Below are 14,359 nucleotides of genomic sequence, written 5' to 3'. Positions count from 1 at the left end.
TGGACAGACCAGGGACTTATGTGAGGATCCTGTTTGTGGACTTCAGCTCCGCTTTTAACACAATCATCACGGACACCCTTCAGAATAAACTGTCTCAGCTCTCTGTCCCCACTTCCATCTGTCAGTGGATCACCAGCTTCCTGACAGACAGACAGCAGTTAGTAAAGCTTGGTAAATCCACATCCAGCACTTGTACCATCAGCACTGGAGCTCCTCAGGGCTGCGTTCTCTCCCCACTGCTCTTCTCCCTCTACACCAACGACTGCACATCTAAAGACCCCTCTGTCAAGCTCCTGAAGTTTGCAGACGACACCACACTGATCTGCCTCATTTAGGATGGTGACGAGTCTGCTTACAGACAGGAGGTTAAGGAGTTGGCTGTATGGTGCAGTCTTAACAACCTGGAGCTGAACACGCTCAAAACTGTGGAGATGATCGTGGACTTCAGGAGAAACCCCCTGCACTCCCCCCACTCACCATCGTGAACAGCACTGTAACAACAGTGGAGTCATTCAGATTCCTGGGCACCACCATCTCTCAGGAACTGAAGTCGGACAATCACATTGACTCTATTGTGAAAAAGGCCCAGCAGAGGTTGTACTTCCTTCGCCAGCTGAGGAAGTTCAACCTGCCACAGGATCTGCTGAAACAATTCTACTCTGCCATCACTCAATCCGTCCTCTGCACTTCAATAACTGTCTGGTTCAGCTCAGCTACCAAATCTGACCTTAGAAGACTACCGAGAGTAGTCCGGACTGCTGAGCGAATCATTGGTACAACCCTCCCCACTCTCCAAGAACTGTACTTATCCAGAGTGAGCAAAAGGGCTGGTAAAATCACTCTGGACCCCTCACATCCAGCACACTCCCTCTTTGAACTGTTACCGCTACAGAACCAGAACGACCAGACACAGAAACAGTTTCTTCCCTCAGGCAATCCATCTCATGAACACTTGACAATAAAATGCAGAACACACAACTCTATTATTTTTTCACCACACTTGCTTACTTTTTTATTTATATAATTTTTTCATTTCAAATTTGCACATATCAGACCTGTACACACATAATTGTCTATATTATATATTGTGTTTTTGCTGTTTTGTACATTGCCTATTTGGATATTTGTATTATTCTTTATTATCTGTGTCCTGTCCTGTTGCTGTCTCTCTGTTGCACTGTGTAGCTTCTGTCACTAAAACAAATTCCTGGTATGTGTAAGCTAATTCTGATTCTGAGATGTCAGTAAACAACTGCACAATACATTTAGCAAGTGTAAACTATTGTGTTCAAGCCTGGTTTGCAAGAATTACATGTTCTGTATATGATAATATATTCATTACTCCAGATAGGAGCAGAGAAGGACCTCCCAGAAGGAAAGAACTTCAGGATGAATTTTTTTCTTGGACAGCTGTTTATATTTGTCTATTTCATAAAACAAGACTGATAACTATATATAACAAGCCCAGCATAAATACAGCAAGCTAGTTCTTTAGCTTAGCAAGTAGCATGTAACAATACTACAACTACTAATAGTAGGCATAGATTCAGCAAGGTGCTGGAAACATTCCTCAGTGATTTTGGTGAATATGGACATGATATACACAGTTGCTTCAGATTTGTCGGCTGCATATCCATGAAGCGAATCTTCCATTCCACCATCTTCCAAAGGCAGAGGCGGAAAGTAGTGAAGAATTTTTACTTTACTCAAGTAAATTTAAAGTGTTTTTCTTTGGAAAACTTTACTTTTAAAAAAACTTCACTACATTCCAAAGCATAATGTCATACTTTTTACTACACTAGATTTCATAAATAAAGGTTGTTGTTTGTTTTAAAAAGTAAAAAGTACAATATTATGCTTTGGAATGTTGTGAAGTAAAGTTTTCTAAAGAAAAACACTCTGATAAAGTACAAACACTTGAAAAGTACTTTTAAAGCAGAGTAAAATACTTCACTACTGTCTGCCTCTGCCCAGAGGTGCTCTATTGGATTGAGGGAAGGGAAGGACATACTCAGGTAAGCTGTGGTTTTTAAATGATGCTAAGTTTGGTACAAAAGTGTGCCGAGAAAATAACTCCCACATAGGGCCAGATTAACATCCCAGGGCCTGAGTAATGAGGGGGCCGTGATTGGTTGTGGAGGAAAGGAAATGTAGGCCAATGATTGGCCTATGGGATATTGATTGGCTCCCAAACTCACGCATTTTTTGTCCTTGTCAAAGGACTGCACTATTTCTCTCAAAACATTATGAGCGATGCAGTGTCATTCTACTCATTATAAGTAGTGTCTTAATCACGTCGGCTTTACTGGAGTGCATGAGAAACAAACACCAAAAGCCATGTGATGAAATGACACTACCTGATTAAACTGCAGAGTGTGAGAGAACAGCTGGACCGTCTGGACTGGCGTGGACCGTGACTGGCACAGACCTTATGAACTAGACTGAGGCTGTTGCCGCTCTATTGAAGTGGCAACCAGCGTTTTATCCATTATAATTCGACACATGACACACACACCATTATATGTGAACAAAGACTCTGTGGGGAAGCTGGATGAATACAAATTTAATAGCTCCATGTAAACTGAAGCCTTGAGGTAATCTGTACCCAACAGAAAATACAAGCATTTCAGTCCACACAGCACCATATAAGTACAAGACGTCACTTTTATAAAGATTGTTTTAGTTTCATCTATTTAAGAAAATATCATCTTGTATTACTATTTCTGTCCTGTATTTATTGTATGAATTTTAGCTCATATATATGGTGTTAATTAATTTATATTTTTACGGGGGTTTTTCAACTGCTTACATTTTCAAAACTGCCTCTTTTTTCAAAACTTTACACACAAATCCAAAAATTGCACACATAAAATGCAAAATGCCTCACAACTCTTGCAAAATGTGAAAGTGAAGTGAAAAAACACAAATATCTGGATGAATAGCACTGCTATTCATGTAGCACTGCTTTCAAAATATCACAAACACATCTCAAAAACAAACATTTACAAACACCATAATATTACAGTTTTTCTCAGTCGCTTTGGTGCATTTCTCGAATCATCCTTAATATTTACAAAGTATGTGCATTTCTTAAAACAATTTGTACAAATAGCACCACACAATGGATTACCTGCAAAAGCCAATAACTTACTCAAAATCTTTAGTTCATCTCTCAAAATTTACAAAAAGAACAGAAATATGTAGAAATATGCTTGACAGTTTATAACAACTAGATCAACCATTTTGCATTTAATTACTTATACGATGAACTAATGACTAGATGTTTTGAGGGGTAAGAGACTACTGCACAGAGAGCTATATAACACATTTTGAGCAACATGACATTAGAAACTAATAATGTAGGAAACCGCAGACAAATGTACATAATCAATTGCATGAGTGTACCAAAGCAATCGCAACTTGTTAAAAAATATGAGAAACAGCTATTATGTGCACAAGTGACTAGATAATGTGGAGGTTGAACAAGTAGTTTTCAGAATTTCATTTCTGATCTGAGAAATGCACCAAAGCGACTGAGAAAAACTGTACTTCCTGTTAGACACAGAATTGAGTGTTGTGTTTTGCAAAAAGTGTTTTATGAAACTGAAAACTGAGTCAAAGGTGAAGAATTAGTGTATGGTTTTGCAGATTTGGTGTCAGGTTTCAGAACTTGCATGACAAATAAAGATTTTGTGTGTAAGCATTTAAAGAAAACTGTAATATGTTGTAGTCTGGAATATTTAGTATGCATACTCCTTGTATCTCTGTGTGTTGGAGAATTAAAGGAAAAAGAGGGCCCTTTGTGTTCTTAATCCGGGCCTGGTCCCACACCATTTCACCACCAGCAGCAGCCTGAACCGCTGATACAAAACAGGATGGATCCATGCTTTTATGTTGTTTACACCAAATTCTGACTCTACCATCTAAATGTCACAGAAATCATGACTCATCAGAGCAGGCAACATTTTCCCAATTTTCATACATTTTCAACAACCATGCCACATTCAAAATCACTTAAAATACCTTTCTTCCCCATTCTGATGCTTGGTTTGAACTTCAGCAGATTGTCTTGACCAACACTATGTCTATACCGTCTTTTGTCATGTAGTGTCATGCCGGTCATGTCTGGTATTGACATGATGCAAGTCAACAAGTCTAAATGCAACAAGTGATTGGCTGATTAGATATTTGTGTTAAACGGAGGCATTTAATAAAGTGGCCGGTGAGTGTGTGTGTGTGTAGTTATTTGTATAATTGTAATTGTATGTCACTTGATATTAAGTGTGGAACTGCATCTGATTTTGTATTTTTACTATCATGGGGTGACTGCTTATTTTTCAACAATACAGAAAGCCAATTTGAGAAAGCGGCACAGAAAGCTGCATTGCACTAGACTACAATATATTTTCAACAACGGGGCGAAATCTGCTGCATATGAGTGATAGAGAAACACTTCTGGGAAAAAAAGCACTGCTGTCTATGGACAAACTACATCAGGACCCATGGCCACTGCGAATGTGTGTAATCTCTAAACAAGAGTTTATTTAAAATACTTTAGTCAAATATAAAATTCTGAAAAAAAAAAAAATATATATATACAATTCTGTCTGTGGAGTTTGGGACAGGGGGCAAGGCCTTGCCTACTAATATTCAATTGAGCAACAAAATGTACAATAAGATGATGTCTACAAATGGAAGTGGACAAAGTACTGTACCCTTATAATGACTGCAAGGCACTGATTTCAGTTTAGGTTTAGCACTTTACATATGCAGCTGCATCATAATTCTGATCATTTTGCCTGGTTGGATCAAGATGTCATTCAATTCAAAGCACTCTAAGGTTTCTGAGGTTAGAAGATAAGCAGTAAAATAAACAGCATGCTGGGAAAATGACTGAAGACAAGGTGAACTTCCCTCTTCAACCCCCACGATCAACATGATAGAAACATCATAATGACTACAGAGAAAAAGCCTTTTCCAAACTGCATAATATGAACGGACATTTCCATCTGTTCAATGGTTCCTCAATGAAATACAAATCAAACATGACATGAAAAATTAAAGGTCTGGAACACATGAGGGGTCTTTATCCTGGAGAACAGCTGAAAGTCACTCAGCATTTATTTTTCTGTAATTTTACGTTAGGTTCAGGTCATTTTTAAACTATTGGATGTGTATAAACTTGTGTGTCATGTACAGGTACTCACCAGGGTTGCCTTTTCTTCCACGTTTTCCTGGAGGACCTGTGAAAAGAGGGTAACAGTGGGTGAATTGCATATATTTATGTATAATTTATGACTTTGATTGGTCAATGACCACTACAGCTGTGGTCATACTAGAGAAATTTCACAAGCAAAAAATAGTGTAGTGATATGAAGCACCAGCTGCACAGTAGTCATTGTAAAACCAAGCAGCTTTCTGTAGGTCAATGCAGCAAATTCACTTTAAAAACTTAAACTTAAAAACATGAGCAAAATCTGCATAGGCAACTTTTCATCATGCAATGGTAAATATGATCAATTAAATTGTAGGCCTATATGTGATAGAAACTCTTGTCTTTAGCAACAGGCTGTGCAGATATCACTGATCCCTTCCTCATGTGAGAGAAACACATGCTTTTCCACAAGCTGGGCTGATAGTTCTGGTGGAAACTTCCCCCGGAGTCTCCACCCCCAGATAAGAGAGGTGGGAAAAGACGCCTTGCGACAGACAGATTTTTGCAGTCCCATTCTGCAGCATAATAGTAGCCAAGAATGACATCATATAGGTCCAGCCAAACAAACACAAAGACTTCTCTCAAAGTAGAGTAGCAGAAACAAGAGAAAATACAGGAAGACTGAATCCCAGGAAAGGAAGCTTTGTGAAAAGCTGAATTACCATTTATGCATTTGACAGTACCATGCTCTACTGTTTGAACTACAGGAAAATACTAAAAAGGGTTGAGTGCATTAGAATAATTTAACTACAATTTAAATACTAAATGGTTTGGATCAGGGGTGTCCAATTCAACTTCCTGCAGAGTTTAGCCTCAACCAGTTCCAACACACTTGCCTGTAAGTTGGGTGTGAAGATGGTTTAGATGCTTCAGGTGCATTTAATTAGGGTTGAAGCTAAACTCTGCATGTCAGTGGCCATCCAAGAACAGGTTTAGACACCCCTGGAATAGACAATATAAATTTGTAATTTAAAATGCCACCACTAGAACACAATGAATAGCAGGATTATTTGCTTTGATCAATTTGAGATCATTTAATAAAAACATTTTTCATAATCTGAAGCTGCAGCCCTCCTAATGCTTCTTTCTAGGACGCAACAGGTATATATTTTTTGTTGTTGTTTTTGTTCTTCCTCTTCTTCTTCTTCTTCTTTGTAAAACATTTTATTGCATACAGTACTTCAGAAAAACTTGAAACTATAGTGGACCAAAATTTACCTGTGTTAATTTTTCGGCTGTGTTTGTGTTACTTCTGACCTTTTCATAGATGCTCTGTCTCATCTACATGGGCAGGGCTCTTCTGAGACCTTCTGGGTTCATTTTCTCCACTGGGATGTAATGCATCAACTTGATCAAGTTAGTGGCAAGTGAAGTATGGCATGTCTTGATTTGCCAAACAAATGGGTGTAATAAAGATGTTTATCCCTCAGACAATACTGTACACATTGTTCCTTTACTGAAATTAAATTCAATTCTAACGCTCACAAGCTTTTATTTGTAGGAAAAGACATACTTCTACCCCAACCTTTGCAACAAGTCCTGTGTTAAAAGGTGAGGCATATGAAATTAATTTATAGCATTTATTACTCACATAAACCTGATTATACAACAAAGTCTCAAAGTTTGCAACCATGTTGAGTAAGATATTTGTCACCACATCATGCAGACACACTGTATTTGGTGCCATTTAGCATTTGAGGGATTCACACAAAAAATGGAAAGCATGGTCTGTGTGAAATGTTTCATGACTGACAGCCATAATGTCTGGCTTTGAATATGTGAGTGTCATATGGAAGACATTTTCACACTCTGCTCTACGATCTGTGGTAATCTATACCAACACCCTTATAATGTCTCGCATAAACATCAGCTCCCCTCCACAGGGCATGAGCTGGGCGTGGGAGATTTATCACAGCAAAAAGCTGGGTCAGGCACTTTTTAGCTTATGCATCTTTAACTGTTGAAATTACCCTTACCAAAGATGCTTGGAGGTAGAGTTCACTTCCTGTTCTCCTAATTGAAACCACCATAATGCTTGTAAACAAATTTACATTAAAACCCAAACTGCATTAATTAAAACATGCTGGTTTGTAAAATAGACAAAGTAAGAATTTAAACATCTCAAAATAAACAATTAAGCCTGATCAGTAAATGGTCGTGGGCAATTAGACGTCACATTTCCAAATAATAGTAATTACAGCATGGCGTGAATGCAGCATCAATAACACTTGTACAACGATGTACACTTGACTGTCTACTACTGAATACTCATTAATTGTCAGCGTTGTGTCAATTAAATTCTGCGTATCACCAGATGATGGCATCCCCAGCACCTCCATGTTTTCATTCACGCATCTGGTATACTATATTATTATATGGACCAGGATTGTCTGCACATCCAAAGACTTGCTCATAAATACGGTCTCTTGTTTCTTAATGCTCATGAAGTGAAGACGGTTTTTCGTTCTTTGTTTTTTAATAATTGGTTGAGTGAATGATTCAAAGACTCACTCATGAAGGTGAATCGTGTTTCTGAAAGAATCATTGACTCATAGACAGACACTGATCGCCACCTACTGGCATAACAATGCAAAACTAGGCTACTGAAAAAGTGCAAAAATTACTACCTAACGCAAAGAATCATAGTAGCCAAATCTGTTTCATTAAGTGCAATACAAATGAACCTGAATCAGATCTTCAGTATCAGTATCTGACTATGGATCTCAACAACGTCACACACAAAGCATCTGGGTCATTCACATATTCTGCAGCTACAGCCAGTAACTTTAAAAGCAGCAAGTTAATGAAATCCGGCACGTTCATACAAGACATTTCCTTTGTGAATGCTTTGAGACCAACATGAGTGTACATAAAAAGGAAACAGCCCTTGATAACATTTACACCTAGCTTTCAAAAAGACTTGACGTTAATTAATTCCTTAACACTTTGATTGCAAAGTATTGTCAGGTGCTTGGAAAAGGGCTTCGGCTCTCCATCAGTGTTGTATTAGGAGCAGCCTGAGAGTGTGTAATTAAGGGGGTCTTTTATTCTGAATTCCTTGGGCATTAATTGAACAGGTGTTATATGTTAAGATGTTAATTTTTAACACCAGAGAACAGGCTTATTTGGCAGTAAGGGTGTGAAAAGAGGGAGGAAAAGCCGTTAATTGCCCCCTCGTTATCCACCCACCCACCCAAGATCAAATTCAGACCAGACTGAGATGAAGACGGCTGATCCACATCTTAAGATATCAAGGCTCCGCTGCAGACCACTGCCGCCAACACCAACCAATAGTCTCAACTGCTACAACAAAATGTGTTCATTCTCTCCTTGAACCACAGATGTGATTTAACACCTTAATATGAATTTTCTTGGTTACACTAAAAAACAGAAAAGTTACAAAAGATGCACATACTGTGAACAGTGTACATAAGCCTACTATGCAAGGAAGCATTTGTGAAAGTATGCTCATGGTAGCGTAGTGGTAGTACACATTTCCAAACATGCTATTCTTGATCAGCTGGAAATAAAGATCACAGCATCTGATTCAAAAAGCATTTTGTTAAAAAAAAAATAAATAAGTTAAACAAAGATCAAAGACTAGGATGTAACCATGACTAAATTAACCCGTTAGGCCTTTCTGAAAAGAATCAAAGACTTAAGATTTATACAACAGTGATGGCAGATGTTCAAAGCACCTACCTACCAGGACTAATATGGATCACTTTCATAAGATCTGCCTATGTAATATATAGGGCAGGGGTGTTCAAGCCTGTTCCTGGAGGGCCAACGTCCTGCAAAGTTTAGCTCCAACCAGCTCTAACACACTTGACTAGAAGTTTGAAGATCTTGATTAGTTGGTTCAGATGTGTTTATGGTTGGAGCAGTGGCCCTCCGAGAACAGGTTTGGACACCCCTGATCTAGGGTGTATTTCTATTATGTAGTATTATGATGTAATGATATTATGAAAAGCTTCATAACATGAAATAGTGAGCTTGGTTTGGCTGCGAATTGGAAATACTACCTTGGATGGCCAACAAAGAACTCAGGAATCTGCAATGCTTTTAAATTTCTCTAATAATTTTAAACAAACGGCTAGTTACACACTGAATTAAATGTGCATTTTGAAGTAGAAAGACAGAAATAGTTTAGTTTTTTAGTTTGTAGTTTTATTTGTAATGTTTTTCACTGGAATATTAGTCAATGTGCATTCCTCATTCATTAATCACCAATACTTTTAACAGATTTCATTGAATAAAAAAAAATCTACTAACATTTTATTTAATCTTAAAACATCCTGCTTTACATCCTCCATTTCCCCTTTCAAATAATGTTCTTTAAAACTAATCTTTCTGAAATAGTTGACCAGATGGTTTGATCTTTCAATGTTGATTCTTCACATTGATTCTGTCATTCATGTCGTCATTCTGTTTAAGTTTACAATGGTCTTATCAAGCTCAGTATATTATGTTAAAAAACAGACATATATTTGTTGCAGAAAAAAATGTTGGTTTTGGCACTAAGCAAAAATCCTGAGATTGTGGTGCATTAGCTAAGGCTGTTCTGATGCATTTCTGAACTGATCTTCAAGCGTTTAACTCCATGTTGAACTCCTGTATCCCAGTGATCTGCTGTATCTCTCTCCTTGGAAGAACTTTAGTGCAGATATCTGTCTCCATGGCCCTCTTTTCCTGCTACTGTCTACAGACATCTCTCACGATAGATAAAAGACAATAAATCAAGTCTCTGCTTAAGACTTTTATTTATGGGGGTTATAAATGGAAATCAAATGCTCAGACGTTTTGCATGGAGCACGTTCTAGAGAAACCAGTAATAAAACAGCCATGGTCCTGATTTTGATTTAATATGATCCATATAACCTGAACTCCTCTAAGAACATATGAAACAACAAACCACAGAACAGATGAACTGATGCTTTTAAACAACTCTAAGCAAATCTAATCAAGCACAGTTAGGTTCACACTTAGATTTTTGCATGTTATGAAGAAAATGTCAGCTGCACTTGCCTGTGAACAACTCACAGCTGTGGCGCCTTAAGTGACACCTAAACACTTTTGATGGTCTTCCAGTCAAAAGAGCCCAAGTGTCTGGTGTGTACTTTCTTTCAGTGCAAGCATTCAGGTTTTTATTGGTTTTACTTTTCTTATTTTATTGTTGGTCTTGTAAACATTTGAATGCTAGAACAAGTCTACAGTCTTCAGCGACTGATGTAAAACACACACAAAAAACTCCATATCAATTTGCTTTCCAAAAATCTGCAATTATTTTTATTGAAGCAGTTTATCATAAAAAACTGGATGCAGGTCAGCTGAAATGGCCACCTCATCCTTCACAGCTGTCTCTAACAATAGCTGTCTTAGTTAAACCCAGAAAGATTGCAGGGCAGAATATCCAACAGAAAAACATACTGCTGTTCTCTCACTCGGATGACTTCGAAAAACAGCGTGCTTTTATTCTCTGCTCATTTTTTCAAATAACCGATGTGGTTGGAAGGAGTCTGGGCCGCTATAATCTTATCTTAATCGTTACCGTATGGCCTCAAGAGGTGAGCGGCAAACCGTTTTACAGCCTGATCTTTTGAGTCACGATTTGCTAGAAAATTCTAATGACAGGTTGGAACACACAACCTGACTTATCCTGTGTGAGAAGATGTTTGCTTTGCATCTCACAGACAGAATATGACGTTTAATATAAAATAATCATCCACAGACAGGATCATACCACAAAATCTGCTTCAATATTCACAAGTCTGGTCTTACTTTAATACTAATAATGTAACCTGAGTGTCAAAGTAAATAGTAATGTGTACGGCACGCACTGAAATATGTCAGTTCCTGGCACAGAGTCTATTTATAATACATTGCCAAAATAGCACAATGGTATCTGTATTACAGAACACATTATGTTTGGCTATAATAACTGATTTGGACTGAGGTTGGATTCAAATTAAGCTTTATGGCATTGGATTGGAATAAACAGCTCATTTGAGCTGATGAGCAACAGGATTTGATTTTGACACCCCGGTGTTTCACTTCAAAGAGCCCCTGCAAAGGTTGAGCAGGAAGGTATGAGCGGTTCTGGGTTTACAGTAAATGTTCTTGATTTAGTGACCATAAAGCTCTGATGGGGTGAAAACTCCATTATGAAACTCAAATATAATGAATCTAGAGAGAACTACAATAGAAGGAAAACAAGCCTGAGATCAACAGGTGAACTGATATACAATATATAATCAAATAGATTGCATTGGAAAGAGGTTTAAGTCAGTGCACACAGAATTGATTGTGTTTTGTTATTTAGATTCAAACCAAAGGATGTAATAATTAGACTTCTGAGAAAAGCATTACCTAGACCTTTCAGAAAATTATATTTAATATCCCCTTTATTAAAACAACCCATGACAGCATTGTTATTCTTTGAGATCGTTTAAATCAAAGGCATATTTTTTGGTCTTTTGTAGAATGTGCAGGTTAGGGTTTGTATAGTAGGTGTATCCACAGCTGTAGGGTTTACAATTAGAGAATAAGCCAATTTTCTCTTTATTAAGGTCACATTTCCAGGAAAGTTTGATAAGTCATTATGCATCAAATTATATTTCATAAGTTCACTAATGAAACTCCAGGTCTTTTTTGGCTTGCAGTTTTTGGCTTAACAGCTGAAGGCATCAAAACAAGCTGTAAAATAAAATGAGATATAAGCCAAGGAGAATAGACTGATAATTTTCTCCACTTTTTCTTCCATGAGACAGAATAAAATACGAACGGCACCTCTTTGGCAAAGGAGAACACAAACGTTTGTTGAGCTTGATATCATGAAAAGCACACCTATGATGAACGAGCTGAGCTTGGCCAAATGTTCTCATAAATTTATATAGACACACATACGGGAGGCAAATCCATTGAGTTTATATATGGAGTAATAATATTTACCCCTGGCCTCTCCTGTCACTAATGAGTTCATTAATGAGGGAATCAATGAATGTTAACACACCATTAACATTTATGCATTTGGCAGACGTTTTTATCCAAAGCAACTTGTATTGAGATTCATGTTATCAGTTCATGTGTTCCCTGGGAATTGAACCCATGACTTTAGCAGTGCTAGTGCTGTGTTTTGCAGCATTACTTCAGCCCTAGCAACACCGTGGCCGTGGGTTTGATTCCCGGGAAACTTATAAACTGATAAAGATATCTTAAATGAAATGGAAGTTGTTTTGGATAAAAGTATCTGCCAAAAGAATAAATGTTTGAGTTACAGGAATAAAACTAAAATAGCATGTCATCATTTCTTATACTAAACATTATCCCTTTAAGAATGAGATGCAATTTATTGAGGGGCCAACAGCAGTCAGCACATAAAGATGGTTAGTCTCTGATACCAGGGCAACTGCATGCTGGTACCCCAGACTCCCACCTGATTTATCTGTTCATTATCATAAGGACCCCTTTTTCTTTGACTACCCTGTAAATCTCCCACAGTTCTCTGCTTTTTCTTAACAGTTCAGAACCCTGCAGCATGACACAGTAAAGACACTGAACACGATATAATATAGCCTTTATCTTACCAGTCGTTTCTGCTACTCCATAAAAGCTGCATTCTTTTTGAAAAAAAAAAACAGATTTAATGGCACAAGAAACAGGAAATAACAGAGACGAGAAAATGCAGAGACAGCGTTTGTTTTTACTAACGTGGTTCATGAGTTCCTTGGAGGCGACTTGTTATTCTGAAAATAATGCTATTGTATATAAGAAAGTCTCTAGTGAAGTAAAAATGCACAACAGTTGTGAAAACATTCCCTCTGTTCATTATGCTGGCCACCGGCCGAAAAGACTCTCCTGCAACCCTGGGCTCAAAGCATGGAGAGAAAGAGAGAGGGGACGACAACAGGCCACTTCTCACCTAAACCAGTAAAACCCAACCAGAAGTACTGATTATCTGGTATCAGGTTACTGGGACTATTTGGATAGAATATTAATTTGCTTTAACCAATATATTGGTTATAAACTGATTCTACAGATTTTTTTTAATTATACAACCCCAACCCCCCAAAAGGTTGGAACATTTTGTAAAATGCAGCAAAATCAAGAATCATGTGATTTGTTAATTCCCTTTATCTTTTATTTAATTGACAAAAGTACAAAGCAAAGATTTCCAAAAATCACAAAGAATTTAGTTCTTTCACCAACTAATCTTGAGAAAAGAGTCAGGGAATCCAGAGAAATCTCAGTCTATAGTGCAAGGTTGAATGTGCATGACCTTTGAGCCCTCACATGGCACTGCATAAGTAACTATCAAGCTGCCACACGTGCTCAGGAGTACTTCAGAAACCCGCTGTCATTTACCACAGTCAGCTGCTGCATTAAGAAATGCAACTTGAATCGCTGTTATGCTAGGAGAAAGCTATACAGTCAAACCAAAACATTTTCAGACACCTTCAACATTTCTCACATTATCACAGTCTATTCACTATAATTTAGAAAATGGCAATAAAGTACAACAAGAACTCGGTATTAAACTGTCAGAATAAATTAATCTTGATAACTAAGATATCAAATCACTGATTTTTGATCATTTACAAAATGTCCCAACATTTTTTGGAATTGGGGTTGCAAGTATATTTATACTAAACTAAAAACAAGTAATAATTATAGATTATAAGTATAGTAATAAATAAAAATGTATTTCTACATTTAGACGTTTGTCATCTAATGCATACTTGAATTAATTTTTGGTTACACTTTATTTTAAGGTGTCCTTGTTACAGTGTAATTATACATTTAAGTACTGAGTAATATTAATTAACTACATGTACTTACTATGTGTTTAGGTTAGGGTTAGGATTAGGGTTTGGCTTAGGTTTATTTGCATGCCATTATGCAAGTGTTACAGAAACTTTATTTAACTCATATTTAATAACTAATCATTTTGCAGCACTGTCATATGTAATCTTTAGCATCGATCAAAAATGTATCATCTTATCATTATGAGTAGAATTTTAATATTGTTGCACCCCTTCTTATGACTTAATTGCATTTCATTAATACATAGACTGTCTGTTTTCCCCAAATGATTGACCCTAAAACTGTCAAAAGTTAAAGTTTTAATTGTTTATCTTAGTTTAT

At 37.2% G+C, this 14,359-nt stretch overlaps 1 pseudogene across 1 annotated transcript in view; it reads right to left on the bottom strand.

The window, feature by feature from the left end:
• LOC306862130 overlaps positions 1-14,359 on the bottom strand; it is a 108,105-nt pseudogene that overhangs the window by 48,398 nt on the left and 45,348 nt on the right. The window contains exon 3 of the transcript in view: positions 5,198-5,243. The product of the transcript in view is annotated as an uncharacterized misc_RNA (transcript). The remainder of the gene's footprint in view (positions 1-5,197; positions 5,244-14,359) is intronic.

Source organism: Barbus barbus, assembly GCF_936440315.1.
Source record: "Barbus barbus genome assembly, chromosome: 43".
Classification (NCBI taxonomy): domain Eukaryota; kingdom Metazoa; phylum Chordata; class Actinopteri; order Cypriniformes; family Cyprinidae; genus Barbus; species Barbus barbus.
Note: the sequence above shows the minus strand (reverse complement) of the source record. Positions and strands in the feature narration are given on the sequence as shown.